This window comes from Jaculus jaculus, chromosome 18 (genome assembly GCF_020740685.1).
Source record: "Jaculus jaculus isolate mJacJac1 chromosome 18, mJacJac1.mat.Y.cur, whole genome shotgun sequence".
NCBI classification, from domain to species: domain Eukaryota; kingdom Metazoa; phylum Chordata; class Mammalia; order Rodentia; family Dipodidae; genus Jaculus; species Jaculus jaculus.
In genome coordinates, this window is record NC_059119.1 from 57,043,274 (window position 1) to 57,069,489 (window position 26,216).

The 26,216-nt window shown below is 39.4% G+C and overlaps 1 non-coding gene across 1 annotated transcript; it reads left to right on the plus strand.

Annotated features, from left to right (window-relative positions):
- The first annotated feature begins 20,572 nt into the window (after positions 1 to 20,572).
- LOC123455865 lies at positions 20,573 to 20,676 on the plus strand. Its single transcript, XR_006634180.1, has one exon. It is a non-coding gene; the product is annotated as a U6 spliceosomal RNA (small nuclear RNA).
- Positions 20,677 to 26,216: the final 5,540 nt, after the last annotated feature.

Consider the following 26,216-nt stretch of genomic DNA (forward strand, 5'->3'; position numbering starts at 1 on the left):
CAACTATCAAATGAGGTCACTGTTAGTTTTGATAGATGGGACAACAGACATAAAGAAAAAGACAAGTGGACAGTAACAACGATGGTCATGAAGGGTCCAGTGTCAGCAGTGGTGCCTGGAAAATCCTAAGGAGGTGACATCTGAGTGGAGTAATGAAAACTCCCGGCTCCATGACAACCCGAGAGCAGGCTTGCTAAGCAGCAGGAATACGAAGTGTCAAAGCTCAACGTCAACGCCAGCATCCTGGACGTGTTTCAGGGAAGGAAGAGCATCAGTGTGGCTTGTGGGAAATGAGCTGGGCAAGGTGTGAAGTGAACCTAGGGTGAGCAGAGTCTGTTTGAGCTAATAATCTCTAGGAGAGTCAGAGTACAAGGTTCACATACATTGAAAGGCTTTTAAGATGTGCTTGAAGCAAAGTAGTAATGCAATTTGATTTGCTTTTTCCAAAGGTCGCCATGAGCGTGACATAAACCCTAAAAATTTGCGACAAATGCATTACCTACCATTGCACAAGATATTGAATATAGGGGTGTGTAAAATTTGCAGATGCTCTTATAAAGCCAAAATTCAAACTACCACAGCTATAGTTTTATAAAAATGGAGGAGTGAGGTGAGTATGAAAGAAAGGAAGATAAAAAATGAGTTTTCAGTAAATACAGAGAAAGAGAGCTCAACAAAATAGAAAATTAAAAGAAGCAGGGAGATTGGCATATAGAAGTTAAGGTTTTAGATTTTGTACTTGAAAAGAGGTTCTATTTAATGGAAATAGTAGTGCTGAAGGTAAGAATTGATAAATGGCTGGAGAGATGGCTGGCAGTTCAATAAATAAAATATTTTTAAAAATTTTAAGAATTGAAAGAAGATATGATACTACTTTGATATTCCTTTACTAAAATTATTTCATTTGCTAATAAAGTTTTAATACGAGGAGCAATACAATTGAAGTTAAACATAAGTCTTCTTTGTGTGGTGGGAACAGACATGCCTCAGTACTTAACAGAAATCAGTTTATCCATAATTTATCTCTGGCAATCATAAAGGCCTTATTTCATTTTTCTACTCCATCTCGTGATGTATTTACTGTAGATAACCAAGCATATAATCAGAAGATTAATTTGCTTTGGGACCGTAAAGCACACATTAAAAAGACAAGCAGTATTTTTGTATGATGTATAATTATTTACCAGTGTGGGGTGACTCATTGACATGTAAGAAAAGAAGTTTGCCAACTCAAATCAATACAAATAATAATTGTTCCTTCTGGGAGAAGTACCAAAAGCTAGAATAGGGAATATGAGGTGGATTTTGTCATTATTCTTGTACCTGCTAGTTTTTGGACTTCTGTCATCCTATGGTTCTGTTTCCTCTTACCTCTTTTATTTTCACTGATACAAAATTCTACTGCTAGCTTATACAGATTTATTTTCTAGACAGTGATTCTATGTCACACACACAGGGGATTAACACGCATGCACACACACACACACAGACACACTTGCCAGCAGCAGAGTCTGTAATGATCTCCCTTTTTAGAGTACAGCTATCTAGCAATAAGCATTAGTTTGGAGTAGTCCATTTTATATTAGAGTTCCACAGCTTACTTTTCCATCAGATGCCACAAGAATTAGCTGCCAAAAAAAAAAAAAAAAATCTGCACTATCTTGCAGCATTATCTCTTTTCTATATAGCAATTACTCTAAAAAAGGTGCAAATAAAAATTGCAATATGTGGGGCTGGAGAGATGGTTCAGTGGTTAAGGCACTAGCCTGCAAGGCCTAAGTCCTGAGTTTGATTCCCAGTATCCACATAACACTAGAAGCACAAGGTGGCACATGTGTCTGGATTTTGTTTGCAGTGGCTACAGGCCCTGACATGCCCATTCTCTCTCTCTCTCTCTCTCTGTCTCCCTCTTTCTCTATCTCATGAATAAATAAATATTTTAAAAATTGTGGGCTGGAGAGATGGCTTAGCGGTTAAGCGCTTGTCTGTGAAGCCTGAGGACCCTGGTTCAAGGCTTGATTCCCTAGGACCCACGTAAGCCAGATGCACAAGGGGGCCCACGCATCTGGAGTTCATTTGCAGTGGCTGGAAGCCCTGGCGTGCCCATTCCCTCTCTATCTCTCTGTTTCTCTCCCTCTATCTCTGTCACTTTCAAATAAATAAATAAAAATGAACAAAAAATATTTTTAAAAAATTGTGACATGTGATTTGATCTAGGAAAACCTTGTATGTGGCTGTGTTGAAATTGGATGTTGGCTAACTGTGTCTATCATAATTTCTATATGATAGAGAAGATTCAACTATCTATCAAAAGAAGTCTTTCCAATAGTATTCTGGGAAAATAAGAATAAGAAAAAAATTATGAAAGTCAAAGCCACTAATAAAAATATCCAGTAAGGGGCTAGAGAGATGACTTAGTGGTTAAGCACTTGCCTGTGAAGCCGAAGGACCCCTGTTTGAAGCTAGATTCCCCAGGACCCATGTTAGCCAGATGCACAAGGGGGCACATGCGTCTGGAGTTCATTTGAAGTGGCTGGAGGTCCTGGCATGCCCATTCTCTCTATATATATATCTGCCTCTCTCTCTCTCTGTCACTCTCAAATAAATAAATAAAAATGAATAAAATTTTTTTAAAAAATATACAGCAAGGAGAAAGGTTGATAGAAGAGAGGGGGTCTTCTTCATTAATGAACAAGTTACAAGGAGAGCTTATAAAGACAAATTGAATTACCTCTAGAAACTACTACTGTGAGAGAATATGGGGTGACTTAAATTTTGTACAGATTTTGTATCTGAATGGATATCAATCAAGTCAGTCATTGAGAACTCACCAAATCTGACCACAGAGTTGAAATATTTTCTACTCAACAATTTCCTTAAGAAGGCATCTAAGTAACTTAAAAAGTAGACTTTATATTTACATTTTGGAATGAAGACTTTGAGTTGAATACGATTCTACACACAAGGGATTTGAAAGTCAGTATTCAAAACAAGGAATCTCTGGCTCAAGGACCGTGATTTTCCATCTACAACAAGCTGCCTGATTCACTAAACATTTAAGAGTTCAGAAAGAAGGAATCAACCTGGCAGAAGGTCTCCAGCGGGCCTTTCTGAGGAGTGACTCCAGTCGGTTCTTGAGGAATCCATGAGATTTTTTCAAAGGTAGGACAGAAGAAGGAGATTTTCTAGACGGAGAGGAGTTCTGGGTAGCCGGGGCGCAGTCGTGAGACAGAGAAAGACCATGGTCCACGCGGGAAAACGGACAGCCCTACTGGACCCTAGTAGACTGCCTGTGTCACTGAGAATATGAAATGTGAAACTGGAAAGAGTGGGTCTGGAGAGCAGGGTAGTGGAGAGCTAAAGAGAGGAAAGATGCTTCAGTGTCGGAGAGAAAACCACAGGGATTGCATGGAAGGGACCAGAATCAATGACTATTCCCCTTGCATGATGGAAACAGGACCATCGAAAGACCCAAGGAAAAGCTCAGAGCCCTTAAGTTTCAACTGGAGAAAACGGCATTTTCTCTGCATCGAGTTGTCTGTTTGCGGTCACCTTTGTCTAAAGACGATCAGCTGAACTGGTGACATCAGGGAGAATGCTGACATGGACCACCTCCCACCAGGGAGAACTACTGTGTCATGCCGAAAGGGAACAATGTTTCCTTAAACTAAGCTAAGGGGCTTCAAAGAACCATGGGTTATTATAATATATTAAAATCTAAAAATCCATACTTATGAACAAAAGGAATTTGAAAACATGACATGCTATATTTATACAAACTTGTTTAGTATTTTAGGAGCTGCATTGATTAGCTAATTAATAATTTGTCAAGTAGCTTAAAGGAGTGTACAGAGTATAGTCTCATTGCCATCATTATGATGCGTTGTTTTGCAATTAACACTAAGGTCCAAGCCATCACATGAAGGTTCCTCTGTGGGATGCTTTTAATTTTAAAAAGGATGAGTGCGTGCTCCAAGTGAAGGGAAACATGAAGCATTCTGAAGAGTGATGCACTCGGATTGCCTTCTGCAGTTTGAAGAGATCAAGTCTAAAGGGAAAACAGTTGTAGCCCCATCTATGAAGATGACAGCCTGTTCTTAAGTTTTAGCGCAGGCATAGGAAGAAACAGAATCACCCCAGGAAGATGGACAAGATGAAACTGAATCAGGGTGAAGAGAAGTGAGGTCAGCATATGAAGATGAAAACAAAACAAACAACCAAAGAAAAATACAAAGCACCCTGGCTCAATCAGTAAAGTACCTATAAGGCAAGATTCAGGTCCCCGGCACCCATGTAAGTGCGCTGTGTGGTCATGTGCTTCTGAAAACCCATGGCAAGGGAGGTGAGAAAGGCAGCTCTCTCGTACAAGCTGGCTAGCTAGACCACGAACATTGCTGAGAACTGAGTCCAGGGATGTCACTCAAGGAGATACTGTCACAATAAATAAGTGGAGGAGACAGGCAAAGTTGACCTCTGGCCTATAAACACACATGAACCCTCACACAGTTGAGCCCCAACACGCACCACCACACAGACATCCTTGCGTAAAGAACAGAGAAGACAAGCCACCGGACCCTGTTTCCTGCTTGTGGGGAAGTGGGGGATAAATCGTGCTATGGCAGTAAGGAAGGAAGGAAAGGAACAGGAAATAGGTTTGAAGCAAAGTTGGTAGATTTTCTCCTATGGGGCCTTTTGAGTTTGAGCTACTCAAATTCATGGGTCATTTGCAGTGGTTTACTTGAACTGTACTAGTGCATGCTTCATATTTTAACTCTCCCTTTTGCCTCTCAAAGATGTGTTTTTGGAAGTAATTATGTGAGCATTTTCTTCTAAAGAAACTGTTTTATTTTTATTTCAGAGAGAGAGAGAGAAAATGGGCATGCCAGGGCCTCCAGCTACTGCAAATGAACTCCAGATGCAGGTGCCACCATGTGCATCTGGTTTACATGTGTCCTGGAGAATCAAACTTGGGTCAATCAAACTTGCTTTGTGGGCAAGTGCTTTAATGGCTAAGCCATCTCTATGGCCCTATATGAGCATTCATAACATGAAAAATTTGCAGGTGGAGACATCCTTCAGATGACTGGCAATTAGTCTTTCAAAATAGTCTTAATAGAATATATGATTTAGGACTGATCTGAATATTTATAGTGTTGTAAGCCATCAGTGTGTATGGAATTATTTTTTTTTGTCATAGATAAACATAGAGTCCTTTTTTTTTTTTTTTTTTGAGGTAGGGTCATGCTGTGGTCCACGCTGACCTGGACTTCACTATGTAGTCTCAGGGTGGCCTTGAACTCATGGCGATCCTCCTACCTCTGCCTCGGAAGTGCTGAGGTTAAAGGTGTGTGCCACCACGCCTGGCTAAGGATAGTGTCTTTGTTGGCATTAAAGAAACCCACTGCAGGTGAGACACAAAGCTCAACTACTCAGAGAAGCATGGCGAGAAAAATGCCACAAGCCCCACAGTCCTTGAATGAATGGGATGGTCACAGAATTACTGCATAAGATTGCACCTATAGAGTAAAATGCAGTGCATAGAAGCCAGAACTGAACAACAGAGAGTTCACGGATTGCTGAGGAAAATGACAGGAATGACCCTCACATGGCCAGATGAGAATCAAAAGGAAGGCAGGACAAGGAGAGCAGGTTAGGGCTTACATTGGCTGTTCCAGGATCAGAGAGAAAAGAGCAATGCCCATAGACTTGAGAAGATTTGGGAGGTGGGGAAGGAAGTGGGGAAAGAGCGAGAGAAGGGAAAAGAGCAATCATAGGAGACAGGAGGATAAAATGAAACAGCTATATACACAAAAACCAGCGAGAAAGAGAGGCTGATCACTGACGATATGGATGTGTGGAGGATGAGATAGGAAGATTTAAGGTGGAGAAAGAATTGGAGATGAACTGAGTGCCTTGGCCGAGCTCTGTATTGCTTGTGCCTGGAATTGTCAGCTAACTCGGGATATATATAAGTCGATTGTCAAGGCCAGAAGAAAGTGCAGGCAAATATTGATAGCTGCACACAGGGCAAGCCAGTGCGGGTCTCAGCGAGGCCCTGTTCAATAGCATCAGGATAGTTCCCAAGGGGCAGGAAGACAGCAGCGTCTGAGGGGAAGTACACCCCAGGGAGCAGTTCACACGGAGGGAGAGGGAGCTCAATAGGATGCATGCATTAAGGCACCTTGCCTGAAGTTTAACACTTACCTCGATTCCAAAGAAGTTACTAGGGAAACCTGGGAGCATGTAGAAATTTCAACATGGAGGAAGAAGCGAGCGTGTGGGTTGTAGGAGACACGACGCAAACCGATGGTAGGAAACAGATAAATATTCTCAAAGAACCTGGGGGACCTGTGATTTTTGGGGAAGTTTGTAGGAGAGTGACCCTTAGTTATACTTCTAATTTGTTTGTTTTAATGCTTTCATGGATACGTGTATGTGTGTGCGTATGTATAACCGTATATGTTTGTGTGGAGGCCAGAGGACAATCTTGGCTATTCCTTTTATTTTTTGAACAGATTTTTAATTTTTATTTTAATTATTAATTTATTAGAGAGAGAGAGAGAGAATGGGCACACCAGGGACTCCAGCCACTGTAAATGAACTCCAGGCATATGTGCCACCTTGTGTGTCTGGCTTTATGTGGGTTGTAGGGAATAAATTCTGAATCCTTTTGGCTTTGCAGGCTAGTGTCTTAATTGCTAAGCCATCTCTCCAGCCCACTCTCGGCTGTTCTCCACTATCCACCTTTCTTTGAGGCAAGATCTCTCCTTGGTAGGTAGCTCACCCATTAGGCTAGCCCAGTGAGCCTTAAGGATCCAACTGTGTCCACACCCTCAGACCCAGGATTACAAGTGCATACCATCATTCCTGGCATTGTTATGTGGGTTCTGGGATCAAACTTGAATTTCCATACTTACAAGATTAGCATTTTACCAACTGAGCTCAGACCCTCTTCTAGATTCTTCTTGGAGGAAAAAAGTTGCTTAAATCTCTAGGTCTTAAATCCTTTCTTCATCTCAAAAGAGTTACGGAGGAACAGATAAGGCATTCTACATTCCTTCCATGATTGTTAGAGTTATTCAATGAATGTGGGAACACAAAGCCAATAGCCTTTGAGGAACAAATTAATAACTCCATTTTTTTTATTTCACTTGCACTATAAAAGTAAAAGATAACTTTGGGGATGAATGGAGATGGAGGTTTGAGTCCAAGTATCTACTTATTAGAGACAATCTTTGGGGGGCGTTGAATATATGGCCTCATAAACTTAAGAATGTTTTATCAAGATCAAGGGCTGGAAAGATGGCTCAGCAGTTAAGGTGCTTGCCTGTAAAGCCTACCAACCAGGTTTGATTTTCAGTTCCCCAGTACCCCATTTCATGCCAGATGCACAAAGTGGCATATGCATCTGGAGTTCATTTTGCAGAGGCTAGAGGCCCTACAATGCCAGTTCTCCTCTCTCTCTCTCTCTCTCTCTCTCTCAATCTTTGTGTGTGTGTGTGTCTTTCTCTCTCTACATGCAAATAAGTAAATAAAGAATGAATTTGCAGCTTGAATCCCAGCTGGATGATCCTTGTTTAGGGTACGTGTTACTGGGGCAGATCTTCAGACCAGCCCTACGAGGTATGTTCAGAGCAGTTTGAGCTCTTGCTGTTGGTGTTTGCTGGTGTTGGCTTATCTATCTATCTATCTATCTATCTATCTATCTATCTATCTATCTATCTATCTCTTTATCTCTATCTACTATAATGCCCGCTAGAGTGAGCCAGCTTTTTCTATCATGATGAAATTTTCCCTGGATCTGTAAGTCTGAAACAAGCCCTTTCCTCCCATAGGTTGCTTCTGGCCAGGTGTTTATCCAGCACTGAGAAGCTGACAGCCACACCTCCCTTAGAACTTAGATAGAAGGCGCGGATCAGTGGAGGCATGAGCAACACTCTGTAGTCATAGGGATGTGTTTCAGCATCAAAGCCTGCAGGAGAAACTGAGGACGACAGCAGCATGACTCACCCGATGCTGAAACACAAAAGCAGAAGTTTCCTCACAGATCTGCTCCCTGTGAAAGGAAAGCCCAGAGTTTGATCTTCGGATTCTTGCCATGTGTGCATACACAGAGCTCTGTGCCAAGCTGTGGTGGCCTTTGGGACCAAGAAATGAGTACATGGCTGTCACTGGCATCAAGGAGCTCACATTCTGGGCCACACTCAGTATGTCTTCCTGGAGATTTTTGTTGTTTTTTTTTTCTCAGAAACTAAGAAACCAGCCTGTTTCAAGGTTAGGAAACGTTGCTTCTATCTGACAGTCACCTGTACGTTCACCAGGTGCCATCATCGATTAGTGTCAATAGTGAAGGTAGATAATGAGGTCAATGAGTTCGCATTGATAACATAATTGACTGCATTCAAATCAACTCCGCGTGCTTGGCTCAGGAGGTCAAACCATCACTCCGGCCAAGACAGCTGACCTCGCACATGTCTGTTGGGTTTTCAGTTTAAAACACAGCAGTATCCTTTGAGAACATAAATAACTAAATCCATTTGAAGTTTAACAGTTAAGCCCATGATATCTTCTGGTAAGTCTGTAAATATTAGCTGGAAATCAAATATTTGATACAGTGAAATGAAAAGGCATCTATGGGAAAGAACCCATTATGAGGATTAGTGTTACAATATTTACTATTAGAGTCTTGTCAACCTTCTTAATTTTGTAACCACAGACCCATTATTTACATAAACTTGTGCCCATCATGCTTCCATTGTTCTTTCAAACACTGACAATTTCATAGAACTATTATTATTATTAACTGTAGTTAATTCCCCATATGCCTTGAAAATATGCAGGGTACCTATTACTGCCCCCAGGGCCATTATCAATGAGGGCGTTCATTGCTGGGTAGTTCATCTTTCTACATACACCAGGGAGAGATGAGCAGAGAAGAGCTCATTTCTCCTCATTCATAGGTGTTGGTCAATCTTGAAATTTCAAGGTTTACTCTCAGAAGGTTTTATCAATAACATACCTCAGAAGACAGCAAGCAAGGACAGCCATGAGGAAGTGCTCAATAGACATGAATCTGTGACTTAAACCGTGGTATAAGCATTGGAGTGTAAGAACGAGGCATGTGAATACAGGATTAAAACAAATGTAAACACTTAAAAAAAAATTCATGTAGTTCTAAACAATAAATCAGCCAGATTTCCAGAAAGTTGAAAAACTTACTTATAAAAATGTAACAATATCTGTAGTTTGTTGAAGGAGAAAGTCTAACATGCGCCATTCCTCGTCTGCAAGTTTTACTGGGTTTGTACTGCCTACAAAGGCAAGAAAGGTCTTCCCTTTGCTCTCTAAAGCTCACTGCTGGGTGACTCCAGAAAGAAAGCGATGAGCAGTTAACACATATTCACCTTTCATCTTTCTCTTCCCTAATATAGCTGACTTATTTTTACATGATCATTTTGTCCTTCTTTTTAGACTCCATGTATGTAAACTATGCATGCATCATGCGTTTTCTCACATATGTGATGAAAGTGGTTCATCTTGATTGCCCCTTGTACTGAGAAGTGCCTACAAGATGAATAACACATGCTTTGTGAGGGTGTTTCCAAAAAGTACTGACAAACGGGGAATCATCACAATCACAGTAGAAGGCACCGTCCCATGGATGGCCGTCCAGATGGAATAAAAGGAGAAGGAGGAGAAAGCCCATTAAAACAGGTAATTTTTCTTTCTGACTCTTTGCTGCCATCGTATGACCTGCATAGCTCTGCCAAGCACTCCCTGCCAATGTGGACTAAAATCTTTGAAACTATGAGCCAAAATATATCATTTTTTCTTTTATTACTCTCTTAAATATGTGTTACAGTAACAAGTTTACACATACAGAGTCTGAAAAAAGAAGTAATCATAATCATAAAAGGTTGTGAGTCTAACTGTAATAGTCTTTACATATAAATATAAAATAGATGCCAAATTTCAATGACAGTACAAAATAATGTCAAATATTTTATTATTTCATCTTTTAATCACACGTTGAAGTAACAAAGATGAAATAGCTTAATTAAAAAATTACTTTGGGGCTGGAGGGATGGCTTAGGGGTTAAGGCATTTGCCTGCAAAGCCAAAGGACCCAGGTTCGATTCTCCATGACCCACGTTAGCCCGATGCACAGGCAGACACATGCGTCTGGAGTTCACTTGCAGTGGCTGGAGGCCCTGGTGCACCCATTGGGTGCCTCTCTCTCTCTCTCTCTTTCTCTCTCTCTCTCTCTCTTTCTGTTAAATAAATAAAAATAAAATATTTTTTAAAAACCTTTAAAAAATTATGAATCAGCCTGAGCCAGAGCAAAACCCTATCCCAAAATGGACTAGAGGTTAAGGTGTTTGCCTGCAAAGCCAAAGGACCCAGGTTCGATTCCCCGGGAACCACGTTAGCCCGATGCACAAGGGGGGCACACACGTCAGGAGTTCTTTGCAGTAGCTGGAGACCCTGGTGCATCCATTCCCCTCCCCCTCCCTCTTTCCATGAAAGTAAGATGGGGAACAGTTGGGAAGAAAGGCTTTAGTAGGAGGGGAGAAGAGAAAGGGAGTAGTTGTGGGGAATAAGATTGAAATTCATTATTATATCTGTAAGAAAAAGTGTCAACACTAGGTGCCTGGGCACTGGTTCAGCAGATTACAAGGCCTAATGGGAGAACACAAAAGAAAGGGAAAATAATATATCCCACAAGAGGTGGTACTTCGTCCATAAGCTCTCTCAGGAATGTGCTCTTACAGATTAATAAGCTACAGTCTGCCCGCTACACCCACTTCTTTAACAAGGTTCTAATGCTTCCGGCTGGGAGGCTCTGATCCAGATTCTGGAAATGCAAGAGAAAAGAAAGGAAAAATGGCAGGTATGTTTTTTTGGGGGGGGTGTTCTGTTTTAGGAAGTTGAATTATCCAGCTGGACAAATCTAATGACCCTCTTAGTGTCTTTCCAAAGCCATGTAAGTGTTTAACGTCGCCCACAAAACAAAGCCAGAGCTTCCTAAATGCATTTTGCATTTCCCGAGGCAGACAGTGAAAGGAAGGCCACCTGGCCAGTGGCTGCTTAGAGGGGAGATTTGTCTTGCTTAGTTCGGGTTACAGATATCTTGACATTCACATTACAAAAGTCCATTTCCAAGTGGCTTTGAAGAGCAGTGAAATGTGCTTGGAGGATGGCCAAAGGCTCTCTTTGGTTTTTCTGTCTCTATCTGCATGAAAAGCTTGGTGCATGAACTATAGCGTGCACGACACCTAAGCTACAGGAGCAGCTAACTGCTTCCTTTAAAAAAAGAAAAGAGTAGAGAACCACTTGAGAGACTGGGAGACATTTTAGGGTTTGAGGTCAGCCTGTGGAGGCTTTACACATGAAGCCAAATAAGCTCTGAATTTGCAAACACAATTTGGCATATATATATTGTTATTTCTGAGCTACTTGTTTTAAGAAATGACTATTTTCAATGTGAATTGGCTCATTCTATGCAATAAGCACATGAAATAAATTTAAAATATTACGATGAAATTGAAGCAGATATCTCTGGATAAAGATACTCAGCATAACAATTATAGCTACTTCTTTTTCTTATTTCGATGAGAAAAAGCCCCTTGCATCCACACATATTTGCACCCCTATTATTCCTTTCTTGTCAATCCATACTTGCTAAGATTTTTCTACTCCTTATTATTTACCATACTTCTAAAAAGCAATAGAAATTCCAGGGTTTCCAGAACAGAAGTTTAAAAACATGCCAACAGAATCATAGCTCCTCAATCACACTGATGCCTGTGCAAGAATTAAAGAGATAAACTGGAGATTTATTAGGCTGAGAAACATTCCTGCGACCTTAGCCTGTGTGTTTCAGTAGCCAGGACCTACTTTACTAAGTGGAAAAGTCAAAACTAGGAGGATCACATAGCCTTTGTCACAGACAGCAGGCAATGAAATGTCAGGACTTGTGATGTCCCTCCCTACCTGAGTGTGCAGGGAGCGAATGCTCACAGATCAAAATTACTGAGCTTATTCCAACATTATTGTAGTGAGATTTATTTTCCCCCACTCCCCAAAACAGCATGTTTTCCCAATGTGCCTTTAAATTACAGTTTCCAATTCATCAGCAAGGTTTTCAAAGACAATGCACTTTGGAACAATGCTATAAACGTACCATATGATTCAGTCTAGTGAGAAAAAAAAAAAGGGTATTTAAATTAGATTTCCTAATGTAGTGGAGAACCCAATATGTGTTTTTATTTGTATATTTTATTTCACAAAGGAAATGAGGCTTGAATCAGAATTGAGGAATAGAAGATTTTCTATCCCACTGCTTCTTAACTACTTTTAATCTATAAAACCTTGAATCAAAAGCAACTTTACAGAGAATTCTAGTAAAGTGACGCTGTTGTCACTGGCATGAAACCCTCCCATAATGGGTCTGTCTACTCAACCTCCCCCCTCCGTGTCTGTGTGTGTGTGTGCGTGTGTGTGCGTGTGCGTGTGTGTCCTTCACAGCCCAGCTCTAGCTACGGTGTCTCCTATCCCCCCTCACAGAGCAGCTGTCTCCCCAGGCATAGGACTGCTCCCCAGGACCTTCTTCCTTTCAGCTCAACCTCTGAAAGAATGAACCTGTTCCCAGGGAGTCTTTCAAGCTGGAATTTGAATCACAGGAAAACTGGAAATAACATATTATTTACTGAGACATGTTATCGAGAAAGAAGAGAAGCCAAGTGTTTCCTTGATCATGAATTTATAAGAGACCATTTCTGTACAAAGCGTCCACAGTCCACAGCTGCCTGGGAACGTGGGGTATGTTCCTGTGGCTCTGTTTGGACTGGCTCAGTTTTGCTTCCAAACAGGAGAAATCAATTCAGAATTTCCCCATCCACACCTTCATACACAGCCAGGCTCTGTTCGCGTAGCTGGGACAAAAGCTCCTAAACATCTTTGTCACTCTGATTCCTATGCAAGTAGGCATCTTTGGAAGCTCGGGTTGAACATGCCCACGTGTCATCGGCAGAAGGTGGACTATGTGTAGGAGATAAGCTAGAGGGACTCTTATAGAAGCTAACACACTTTGCCTTCATTTTCAGTGAGGCACGCCACAGCTCCAGCAGCCAGGATTGCTTGTCTATATGGTTTACCTTGACCAAAAAATAAAATAAAATAAATACTTTACTGGATTTTCCTGGGTGTGTATACTTTAGCCCATCAATTATTTTACTTCCTCTCTCAACAAACAAAGGATTTTTGCCAGAATTTGATTATTGTTATTTTTTTGAGAGATACTTTATTCATTTATTTTTAATGTTTTGTTATCATGATGATTATTCTTAACAACATATTTTGCATGGATACATCGTGTGTTGGTAACGTCTTTTCCCTTGTCCCTGCCTCCATTCCACTGGAGACCCTCCTCAGTGGGGTTGCAGGTATTCCCCATGGGGTTGTGGGTTATGCATTGTGGGGGACAGGGAAATGTCTCTGGCACAATGTCTCAACCTGCGGCTTTTACAATCTTTCTGGCCTCCGTTCCACAAAATTCCCTGAGCCATGGTGGGTGATTATTTTTTTTTAATTTATGAACAACTTCCATACATAAACACAGTGTACCCTAATCACCTTTATTTTAAACAATTGTTGAATAAGGAAATCAAGTCCTACTTTACAAATGGCACAAGTCTGCAAGTTATCCTGAAATTGACTAACTCTGACCTTGACAATTGAATTTTGTTGTGTCACATGGAACACATTTGAGAAGGAAAATTTATGAGAGAGGAGACAGAAAATGTCCTTTAGAAATTCTAAAAGATAAAAATGATAAAAACATAAATTAAGTGGAAGTGGAAAACTTTCTGAAACCTATGTGCTTTCTGCTCCAAGACCCTTAGCGTACCACACCTACTGATACCAGCCATGCTCTTACAGTCACAGGAGGGCCACATGGCTTGCATCTGTTTTCGTTTTTAGTTCCTTGGGTTATTAGGCATTGATACCAGAAAAATATAAATGGTAGATTTGCAGAACAATGGCAACACCTTTGCATCTGAGTTTTTCAAGGTAGATACATATTGATTTTTTTAATTTTTTTTTTTTTTTTTGAGGCAACCCCAACAGACTGGCCTTTTTTAATGGAGAGAGAAAGAGTTGGCACTCCAGGGCCATTGAACTCCAGACACATGTGCCACTTTGTGCACATGTGTGACATTGCACACTTGTATCACTTTGTGTGTCTGGCTTATGTGGGACATAGAGGGTCTAACATGTGTCCTTAGGATTCACAGTAAAGCACCTTAACTGCTAAGCCATCTCTCCAGCCCACATATTGATTTTTAAGATCAACTTTCTTTGTCAATATTCATTTTTTTTCCCCTTGGTGCTAAGACATGTCTTTATTTATATGTGAGAGGGAATGTGAATTTAAGGGTGTTAGAGGACATGAATAGTTTATTGTTTAAGTAGAAAGTTGCATGGATACCACATATGTTAGTAACACCATTTCCTTTCTCCTTGCCCCATTCCACTGGGGGCCCTCCTCAGTGGGATTGCTGGTGTTCTCCACTAGGGTTGTGAGTTACCAGATGTGAGGGCATCAGTCAACCAGTGTAAGGGGCGAGCAGTGCCTCTGGACTTTCTCTTCCACTCTGTGACTCTTACAATCATAGTGGCCCCTTTTCTGCAAAATTCTCTGAGCCATAGTGGATGTGTTTTAAGTCTACTTTAGTGTAGTTCTCTGAGCAGGATCTGGATCTCAGCTCTGGTACAACTTGAATATCATCAGCGTCTGGCTCCATGACCCTGGCCCTGGTTGACAGGCTCACCCTGGAAGCAGCTCTCTTGCTCATCTCACCGATTCCTCTATGGTTTCACCTGGGCCCTGGCTGAAGTATGAGGGGTGGTTCATCTACTTCTTCTAACTACCTTCTGAAAAAGAAAAGCAGATCCTCCAAAGGAGACTGAGATCTGCATAGGTTGAATGGGATAAACATTATTAAGGGAGATTTTTGTGAGTGTTGCCTCTAATGTTAAATTTTGAAAGACAAGCCCTACACAATATCAAGCCTATTAACATTTTGACATAGAGGATGGAGGACAAAAAGAAGTAAACATCAGCATGGGAGAAGGATTACTTGGAAATAGAAGGGGATTCAGTGGAACGAAGTGAGGAAAGGGTGACAAAGGAGGGTAGTAGGGTATGATTTTTTTCAAATTACATTTGTTCATGTGTTGGAATTGTCAATTAAAACTTTGCATGCCGTGTCACTGAAGGGGGTTATTCTAAGCTTGCTGTGGTATACTTTGAATATAAAATGTTCTCCGTAGGCTGATGTGTTTGAATACTTAATTCCCAGTTGTTGGCACTATTTGGACAGATTATGGAACCCTTAAGAGGTACAGATTTGCTTGAGAAAGTGTGTCAATAAGGGTAGGGCTTGGGGTGTTACAGCCTGGCCCTGTATGTTGCTGTCTCTCTAAAACCTATAGTTGAACAAAAATCTATAGTCGACATAGAGTCCAAACTCACACATAAAACACATTTCCCACTGATTAACTACAATTGTCTCAGTTAAATCCTGATTTTTAAACAAGTACAAAAACTATTACAAAATAAAACAGTGCATCTATGGTATGGCATCATGAATGTAGATTTCTTTTTATTTTCTACATATCTTTAAAAAAATATCTTATTTTAGAATCCTTCCATATTTTTAGAAGAAAACTGCAAATAATATAGTAATTCCTTACAGGTACCCATCCCCAGTTTGCAATAGATGTTGGAACATTTGTCACAATTAGAAAAACATTATTAATGCATTATTAACTAAAACCACACATGCACACACACCACACACATACACACACACACACATTCTTGGATTTTATCTACTGTCTTAATTATCATAGATTTTTTTAAACAAATATTTTATTTATTTATTTATTTGAGACAGAGAGAGGAAGAGGCAGAGAGAAAGAAAAAAATGGAAGTGCTAGGGCCTCCTGCCTCTGCAAATGAACTCCAGATGCATGCGCTCCCTTGTGCATCTGGCTAACCTGGGGAATCAAACTGGGGTCCTTAGGCTTCACAGGCAAACTGAGTCATTTCCCCCAGCCCTCATGGATTTTTTTATGTATAAAACATTCATTCATTGAAATTTCTCTGATATTTTTTTCAGGGTTTGACTATGATTTGGAAATTGGGGAAAAACATTAAAGTCAGTTGTGATCCTAATCACATTATACTGGAGACAAAACCTACCAATATGACTTATCACTGAGGATGCTAACTTTGCTCACCCAGCTGAGGGAATGTTTGTCAAATTAGCCTCTCGCTGCCCCACCATTCTATAGCTACATATGATAAACCACTCTTAAGGAGCTGAGAAGCATGTCCCATTTCCTGAAGAGAGGAGTATCTCTATAACTTATATCATTTGTCTGCATGAAACAGTTGCAAAATCCTGTCGTCATATTCTTGTTTATCCAATAACTTATGTGAGTGTAGACTTTGTAATGTATTCTATGTTTATAGTTATGAGCAAGTATTAATTTAATTTATTGCTCAAATTGCTCAAGTTTTGGCTTTTGAAACCTCATATGCTTCCAGTGTTCTTTATGTCTCTCTGGTATACCTTTGAAATGTAGGTGGCTTTGCTTTACTTGTTTATCTGTTAGTTTTGTTTTGGTTTTTTCCAGCAGGATTTCTCAGTGACCTTGCAGCCCGAGCATGTGGAGTCTTCAGCAATAGGGTCTTACCACCTACTCCTGGTGGGAAACCACAGGCCTCAACAATGAACTGTAATGTTTTGGGAGCATTAGGGACTTCCCTGGCCAACAACTCACTGGAAGGTATCCCATCCCTGGCACTGAACATTTTCTTGTAACAATCTATGGTTCCTGAGTGTTCCATTGTCCAAAAAAGTAGGTTTCCATATAACTTATTCATACCCTCTTAGATTTTGACTAACCCTCCCCTCCCCTTCCTTTACTCAATCTCTTCCCCTGCCCTCACATAGGCCTTTTCACCCCCAGTAATCTGTTCTTCTATTTATATATATACAATTTCATCCCCTTAAGTCCTCCCCCCTCCTCCTTCCCTTATAGCTCATTTTTAGTTTACTGGCCCCTGTTGCCGAGTTCAAGCATTTGTAGCTAGGATCCACCTATGAGACAGAACATGCAGGGCTTGGCTCTCTGGGCCTGGGTAACCTCACTGAGTATACCCCTTTCCAGGTCCATCCATTTTCCTGCAGATTTCATAACTTCATTTTTCTTCACCACTGAATCCTGAGGACTCATCACACTGCCTTACAGATAGTTGCACATCCATGTTTATTGCTGCTGTATTCACAATAGCTAGGAAATTGAACCAGCTTATATGTCCCTCACCTGATGAGTGGATAATGAAGATGTACATTTATATAATGGAATTCTATTCAATGGTAAAGAAAAATGAAATCACTTGTTAATTTTTAGAATATGCTTTCTTACTATATAAGATACTCCAGACTTATCTCCTGTATTTTTTTATCGCAATCCTAGAATAAGCCATCTTTCAAAATTAAATTGATTTAAAAGTGGAAAGACACATACTTGGCCATGGAAAGTGGTACATTCCTATAAACCTATCATTTAGAAGGCCACAGCCAGAGAATTACAAGTTTGAGGTGCTACCTAATGGAACACTACCTCAAAAAAGAATTAATAATTATTAGGCCTAGATAATAAACAAATACATCTATTTCTGGCACTAGAATTTAATCAATATTAATTTTCATCGATTCATTTATTCATTCATTCTCTTCCATTAACACCATTAAAGAGACCAGCTTGCATCTTCCTTGCTGGGAAACTCCCTAACTGCTCACTCTCTACTAAGTGATAAATCTTATAAACAACACAGGCTTGAAATAACTACTGTAGTTACTTACAAAGCACACATGTTTCTTTGTGTATAAACTAATATATAAAAACAATGCATAGAGCATTATATGTTGTACCTCTCTGTATACATATAAAATACTTCCAAGATAAAATGTCTGTCCTCAATATGAAAAGTATTGATAATAAATGTACTAATAGCCACAATTTTGTGATTTCAACTACTTAATTTACAAAAAAAAAAGAAAGAAAAAAATGTCAAAATGAATCGTTACCATAACAACTGCATGCAAGTTGATTTTTGGCAATCACTTCATCATTATTTTAGCATTTCAGTTTCCAAGACAACCCAAGGCAGTTAGCATTATCTCTAAATATACTCCACAGGTATTTTTTTTTCTTCAATGGATCAAGGGCTTTCATTTTTATACTAAAGAGATCAAGGTTATCTGAATAAAGTAATGTAAAATCTATCAAAGAAACCTTTTATCATAAAAAAAATGCTCAAAATCAAATAGAGTAGCATTGGAGATATTTCATGTTTACCAGGGAGTTTTACAAGAATACACAAAAGAAAAAAAAAAAAGAATACACAAAAGGACAAGAGGAAATTCATTTACATTTCTAGCACAGGTTATGGCCCACAGATAGAAGTGTTTGGGTCAGAGAGTCAGACCTCATTCTTTGTTGACACCAGCTAGAATGCTTAAGCGCTGCTAACATTTTAGTCACTTGGACACGTGAAGGCTGCAGTTTTCATCTGGATTCCTGGCAAGGGCTTTCTGTAGGTGAACCTGTTTCTGCAGTGGAAGCTTCATGTCTTCTCTCTAACTAAACCACTTGTCAGTCTTTCTTACACTATCACTCGCCTTTCACGTTCCTCTTTATATGACTTTCCTTTCCTCCAGCTTCTCTTCCCTCTCTTGACCCACCAAACTCATATTTTATGGCAGTGGTTACGGTACCCGTAGTAGTTCAGAGGCTCAAAGATGATGTGCTCAATAAATTCCTGTCTTGGCTCGAAATGTTACTTGGGAAAAACTTCAATCAAAATAGTTCAGACAGTTGCTGGAGAGATGGTTTAGCAGTTAAGGAGCTTGCCTGTGAAGCCTAAGGACCTAGGTTCAGTTCCCCAGGACCCATGTAAGCCAGATGCACAAGGTGGTACATGCATCTGACTTTGTTTGCAGTGGCTAGAGGTTCTGTCATGCACATTCTCTTTCTCTCTCTCTCTCTCTCCCTCCATCTATCAAATAAATAAATAAAATATTTTAAAATTTTCAGACATTTTAGTACACACATTTTTTAGTAAGAAATCTCTAAGCAGGACCTTAGTATTCCTACAAATATCTGTTTTGACTTTCAGAATTATATGATACTGAGAGCTGAACATCATGAAAAGTAGACTTTCTCATATACTAGCAAGTATACAAAAGCCATATGACTTCAACTGAGCAACACCAAAAAAACAGACAATTATTATTTTTTATCCATTTTGTTCATATATGTCCTGAACAGATACTCCCAAAAGGCCAAAATTAATGTAGTTCTTCAGCTATTCTATGCAAGTTAATCCACCTGGGATCAGCTTAATGTGAATCAACATAATAATAGCACATAATGCCATTTTTCTGTACCTTTCATAACTCAAACTGTAATATCATGGATAATATTAAGATCCAAAGAAGTCATGGTTCATTTCCACAGTTCAATTATCTTTATTATTGCCAACTTTATCATCTCAGCAAGAACCTTAGTTAGTAATTTATAATTATATTTCTCTTTCAGGTATTCTACAGAAACATCTTTTATATAAAAGAGATTTTACTTTTTATTATACACTTTGGCATTTTTAATTCACATTTTTACAGTGAACTGTATTTTATTTTCACTTTTACAAACAGGGAGAAATAATTATCACCAAAAATATACAAATATAGGAAAGAGTAGATAATATATCAAACAAACTTTGTGATGTAGTAGGATATTACTTGAATGGCATGCAACATAGACACAAAACACCACCAGTTTAAGCTAGAGCTATTAAATACTCTCAACTAATCCTTTTTTTAGAAGACCTGCTGAAGATTATTTAAGCACTCTTTATTTTGTCTTTCCTGGGATGTCACTCTCATCTCAAGGTTCATAATGTCTTCACACCGTGTTTATAGTCCAGGGAGCAGATATGGGAAAACTATGCCTCACACTTCTCTTTTAAAAATAAATTTTTATCATCTTACCAGAACTTGGATTTCATGATGGCATTTCCATACACATTTTTGTTTCTCTCCCTCCTTCTTTCCCCTTCCTCCTCCTCTCTTGGGGTCCCCCAAAGTGACCTCTGTTTTGCTTTCATACTATGTTTCCTTTTGTCCTTTTCCCCTTCTCATCACCTCTTCTTCCTCTCTCGAGATCTCCTATCTACAACCATAGCCCATACTCAGACTCACATCCTCTTACTTATATACCTAGAAACATTAATAGTTAGGAATCCCATGGTAACCTATACTTTCTGCTAAAAGGTTGTTTGTTTCTTTTTCAAATCTAGTCTCTCAGCCACATTGCCTGCAAGGAGAATGTGCTTGGTTGCTCAGGAGGGCACTAAAGGCAGATGACTCTGTGGTAGAAAAGAAGCAGAAAGTTGAACTGATTCGCTGAGCTGCTGTAAGAGTTCACTGCTGTGCTTGCTTCGGCAGCACATACACTAAAAATTGGAACCATACAGAGATTAGCATGGACACCGCGCAAGGATGATTGAAAATTCGTGAAGTGTTTCATATTTATAACAAGGCACACTTCTGTTAGACCACTTGATTACCCACCAGAGGTTAATGGTAAGATCCTACTGCTGAAGACACCATACGCTGTCAACCCAGAACATGACGAGACCTGGTTGGAATCCAGAAGAGCGCCAGTCCCCAGAAAATTAACCCATCTAGTGCTGGAAGGTGCTACGTGAGCTACTGGGGGAAAGTGGCCAACATCTGCCCTAGCAACTCAAAGTCTAAGCGACTCAGAAGCAAACAACCTGATGTGATGCTCACACAAGTGCAATAGTGTCACACAGCCATGGAGGTTAACCAACTCCTCGTGGATTGGCTAACAGATCTACTCAGTGGAAAGGAAACCATATCTGGAACTGGGAAATAAGTCAGAATCATAGCCTGATGATGATTTTGCTTTCCAATGCCAAGCCCCAACTAACCTTAGCATATTAGAGGGTCTACACACTTTAAATTCTCTCTAAATAGATAATGGTTATCCCATTTAACCGGTGCTGACTTCACTCTCCTTTGGAGATTCTGCTTCTCTTTTTCAGATGGGAGTGGGATCTGAAGAGATAAATGGCCCAGTGCACATCACCCCTGCCCCAGCTGAAACCACAAAGGAATTGGGGAAATGAGCAAATATGCCGCTTCTTGGTGAACCTGATATCAGCACAAGAGTGAAGGAGACAGACACTGAGGACACTCAAACACTTGCCAAAGCAGAGATTCAGAGGCTCCTAAAGAGTCCATCACTGAAGTAGATTTAAAATGCACCCAACATGGTTCAGGGAATTTTGCGGAAGAGGGGGAGGAAAGATTCTTAGAGCCACAAGTTGGGACATTCTGCATAGACATTGCCTCTCCCCCATAATTGACTGCTGCTCTCATAATTCATGACCCACAATCCCCATGGGGTTGACCTGCATCCCCAATGAGAAAGACCTCTTCAGAAAAGGAGCAGGGAGGAGGGAAAGGATTGTACCAACATGTGATGTTTACATACAAAACATGTCCATATTGAATAAAAATAAATTTTAAAAGAAAGTTAATTGCTAAGAAGCTAAACTTTGTCATAGATGGAAAAATCCCAAAGAGAGGACTGTCCAGAAAGGGCCCAAATGGGCAATAAGAAGGACAGTTGAGGCTAAAACAAAGTAAAATGGAGTTCATGGTTAATGTGGCCTGAGGCAGGAAGGATTGATACACAAGTTGCCAAATCATGTTTATTCACTTACCCCTCTCCTTGGCTATGGAAACTATAAAATGAAAGTAAAATCTCAGATCAGGGCTTGGGGTAGCTATCCCAGCTCTTTGGCCCCTGGGTAAATAGTTCCCCGCTTTCACTCATAATGACATTGGAGTGATCTTTCCAGAGAATTTCTGAAACACCTCAATTCCTGCATGGAGGAAGGGATAAACAGATATGGAGAGACAAATGTCAATATCTATCAACTTCAATTCCCACTGGAAATATGTTTGTGTGTGTTTCTAAATATCTCAAAATTCAAAGTGAATATAGAGGGAATAAGATAAAAGTATGGCTTAAAAAGTATGTACTGTCTTGTAAGCTGAAACCTGGGTCACTCAATGGTGAGCTGTCACATCTAATGGAAACCCTTATTATTAAATGCTCAGAATTTATAGATTTACCAAAGAATTGCATGCAGTGCTCTAGAAAAGTCATTTTCTTTTGTTCCTGATAACTGTTTTGTTTTATTTCTTATTTTTCCTACTCACTATTACAGGGAGCCTCATTTTCTTGTTCACTGTGGTTTCCACAGAAGTAAGACATATTTGTTTTGCAGAGACAGCGGCTATGTTTAGCATGGTGCACTTTTTAACATTTTCATTTAATTAATTTTCTTTCCTTTAGCCTCTTTCCACTGACGCTTCCTTTCTCTCTTCTCTTACCTCTCTCTCTCCTTCTTTATCTCTCTTTTCCTCTGTCTCTCCTCCTCTCTCTCTCTCTCTCTCTCTCTCTCTCTCTCTCTCTCTCTAACACACACACACACACACACACACACACACACACACACACACACTAAACATGGCCCACTAGTAACTAGTGAGAGATTTTATAACTTTCAGTTCTATGTTATCAGATGTTTCTGGATGGAAAACAAAACAAAACCAAACAAAAACCAATTGTTAGCAATTTGCTCTTCAGTGATACTGGCATGAGCTGTAGTTTATAAGTAAAATGCCAATTTACTTTCTATTTTGTCATCTTTCATGCATTCTTAGTGACCCGAAACATTCCTTCCAACTTATTTCCTATAGGGCAATGTGATAGTTATAAAATTCCTTAAACTTAAATTAGTGAAAGTGATTAGCCATGTATGTCACAGAAAAAATATCAAGACTTTATCATATTTTCAGTCTTGCACTCTAAAGTATGTAGGAAGAAATATAGCATGTGAAAACTTTAGGAAGACCCAATTAGAAATAATTAGAATTATTTCCATATTGTAATGCTAATAAAAAGTTCCTGTCTTTTTATTTGTAATGTCTGCTGAAGAAATGGCTCTCTCATGTACTTTTTTTTTCCTCTGGGAAAGTAGACAGGAGATATAGAAATGATGATCACAATCAATATCGAAATCACTTTTAAGCTTCTAGATATAGCTTCTAGACAGTAATTTATTTCAACAACATCTACCTTGAATGCTTTCAGTATGGCCAAGAACAGGTGACTCCAGCTTTTCAAATAAGAATAAGCTTTCCTCACAGGAGGCTTGATTCACAAATATACAACTCACACTTCTTGTTTATGCAATACTTAAATGGCACCCCTTATCTCACACAAAAGAAACAAAAGCACATGCAAATATGATGCTTCAATTGAGATTAAGGACATGATTTTATACACACACACACACACACACACACACACACACACACACACACACTCTCTCTCCCAGGCACAGATTCAAGCATACATGCAGCTGTGTGAAAGTGCAATCCAGAAATAACTGTTGAAGGTTATAGACATGTGGGAGTGGGCCTATGGTGTCAGGTACTCTAGTACTTAAGTTTGGACACCTGTATTTCTTAGTCTATAGCCCAAGAAACCAGTATAAAGTTTATATCAATGCCAAGTGTATTTCATTTACACAGTGAACAATGTTATAAATGACCACTGAATGAGTCTGCATGTAGATATGGAGACAAATTTGGCTAATAAGCCAATTAATTACTTGACTCATCTGTGCTGTTAACTGTATCAAAGAAGATTTGATGAAGGTGTTTTAGAACACTGAGTAGCAGAGTGAATGTAGACACGCTGCCCAGCGGCCTTTGCAAGGTCTAAGAAGTCTGCTTACTTCTGTGTGAGGTTTCCATAGTAAGTAGTCACAGACCTTTCAGGGAATTATGAAGGGAATCATTATTGAATACAGTTACCTTATTTTTGAATGTCTATTCTTCATAAATATTAGTCTTCTGTGGATAATTTCTGGGTCGGAGATCAAGTTAAGTTCTAAAACCAAATCAAGGTTAAGTGACTTTTTAACTATCCTTCTGTTGACACATCCTTAAAGTCTTTCTGTTATAAACATTGAGCAATACCCTTGGCAGCTTCCCTTTCAACACAGTATGTTTTATTGTTTGTATCCACAGATGCTCTGTGGATGTAAGTACAACCTCTGTCACCATAATGATAATCACATGCACTCTCCTGTAAATACGAATTGCCATTGCCTCTGCTGTGAAAAGGTCATGGAAACCAATACCATCAACCTGGCCAGCAGAACCAAGGCCTGTCTCCTCACTGATGCCAGTGGTACAACATTGTGTGTGTCTTTAGTGAGTGAAATGTCATCCAGAGCCCCTTTTCAGTACACTAATAGGTTTTCCAGTCTTCTGTGACACTCTTTCATATCATATGTACTTGCCCAAGATGGTGTGCATATATATGTATATATTTGAGAGAAGGAAGTAGTAAGGGAGAGAGACAGAGAAAAGTCACATATATAGAGGAAATGGGCACACTAGTGGCCTCCAGCCATTGCAAATGAACTCCAGATTCATATGCCACCTTATGCATCTGGCTTATGTGGGTACTAAGGAACTGAACTTGGGTCCTTAGGCTTCACAGACAAGTGCCTTAACTGCTGAGCCATCTCTCCAGCTCTTGCCTAAGTTCTTTGATTCTGTCCTCCATGCTCTGCCATTGCAGTTCAGAATTTCTTAGCTATCCTCCCCCTGTACCCTTCCAGCAAACTATTGGAATTGCCCCTGCCCAAAGTTTTTAGGATATGTCCCATGAAATAGGAAATGTTTCCCATTCTGGCACAATCTTTCTTACTATTTTTAAACCTTGACTCAGTGTATTCAGATATATCTATCACAGCAATGATTACTTTGTCTAAGTTACTTAATGACATTTTCAGTCAGTTGGCATTGAGTAAGTACTTGGTAGTTACCACAAACGTGCGAAATTCAGCTGTAGCTTCTCATAAAGCAGTGTCAGCTATAATCAGTGCTACTGTGAGGCTTTAAAATTAATCTTCAGCTTTTATGTTACAAATTCATAGACCTATTTTCAAATTAACATATAACTCTCACCTTTCTGTTTATAAACCTAAAAATTTCAAATAATTACCACCAAGGGAGAACTGAACAACTATTTGCTCCATTTATAAATTTTAATAAATACTCTCAAATATACCAATATAATTTGTAAATTTAGTTATGTGAATTCCTATTGCACATGATTTACCTGTCCAATTTATTTAAACCACTTAGATTATAGTAATAAATGATTTTCACAAACTGAATCAGCACAAGTATGGCTATAGTTATCATAAATATTTTATAACTGTGCAGAAACAATACAACGTAAACTAAAAAATCATGAAATTATACCAACAACTCAATTCTTTTAAGTAGATATCTAAGGCTAGCCCACTACTATATCAAATTCTGTTAAAGTGTGTAAATATGCTAAATGACAAATATCTATTATATAGCACCTTAAAATTAAAATGGTAATATGCTATATGTGGCACTTTGGGAGGAAAACATAAAAGCAAGTGACAAATTAAGAAGGAGGAAAGAGGATCAAGTTAAGGGAAAAGAGGGTAGAGAGTGACATGACCAAAGTACTTTTTTATGTATGACAATGTCACAATGAAACATTTCATCTTGGAAACTTGCTATATGCTAAGAAGAAAAATAGATTGTTGTTGATACTTTTATTTTCTTATTATCTTTTAAGCATGTTAGAGTTGAAACACACTAGGGAAGAAAATCATCGTCTTAGTTAACTTGAACACAGGACAGAGCTGTCAATGTCTAGAGAGATTGTCTCAAATCCTGGAAAACCAGGTCTGACCCTCTTTAATATTTACTATGTCATGGCCTTCAATCTTCAAATCTATTTAGTCTTAAAACTTGATGGCCTTTCTTATTCTCTTCTATGCTTCTGCAATTTTCATTTCAAACTCTAGATCTAGGGTATTTAGAAAACTCTAAATACTATTCTTCTTACTCTAAAATCTGAACTTGATAGACTTCTGGGGTATGTCTATGCTTTTTCCCCCTTAAATTAAAACC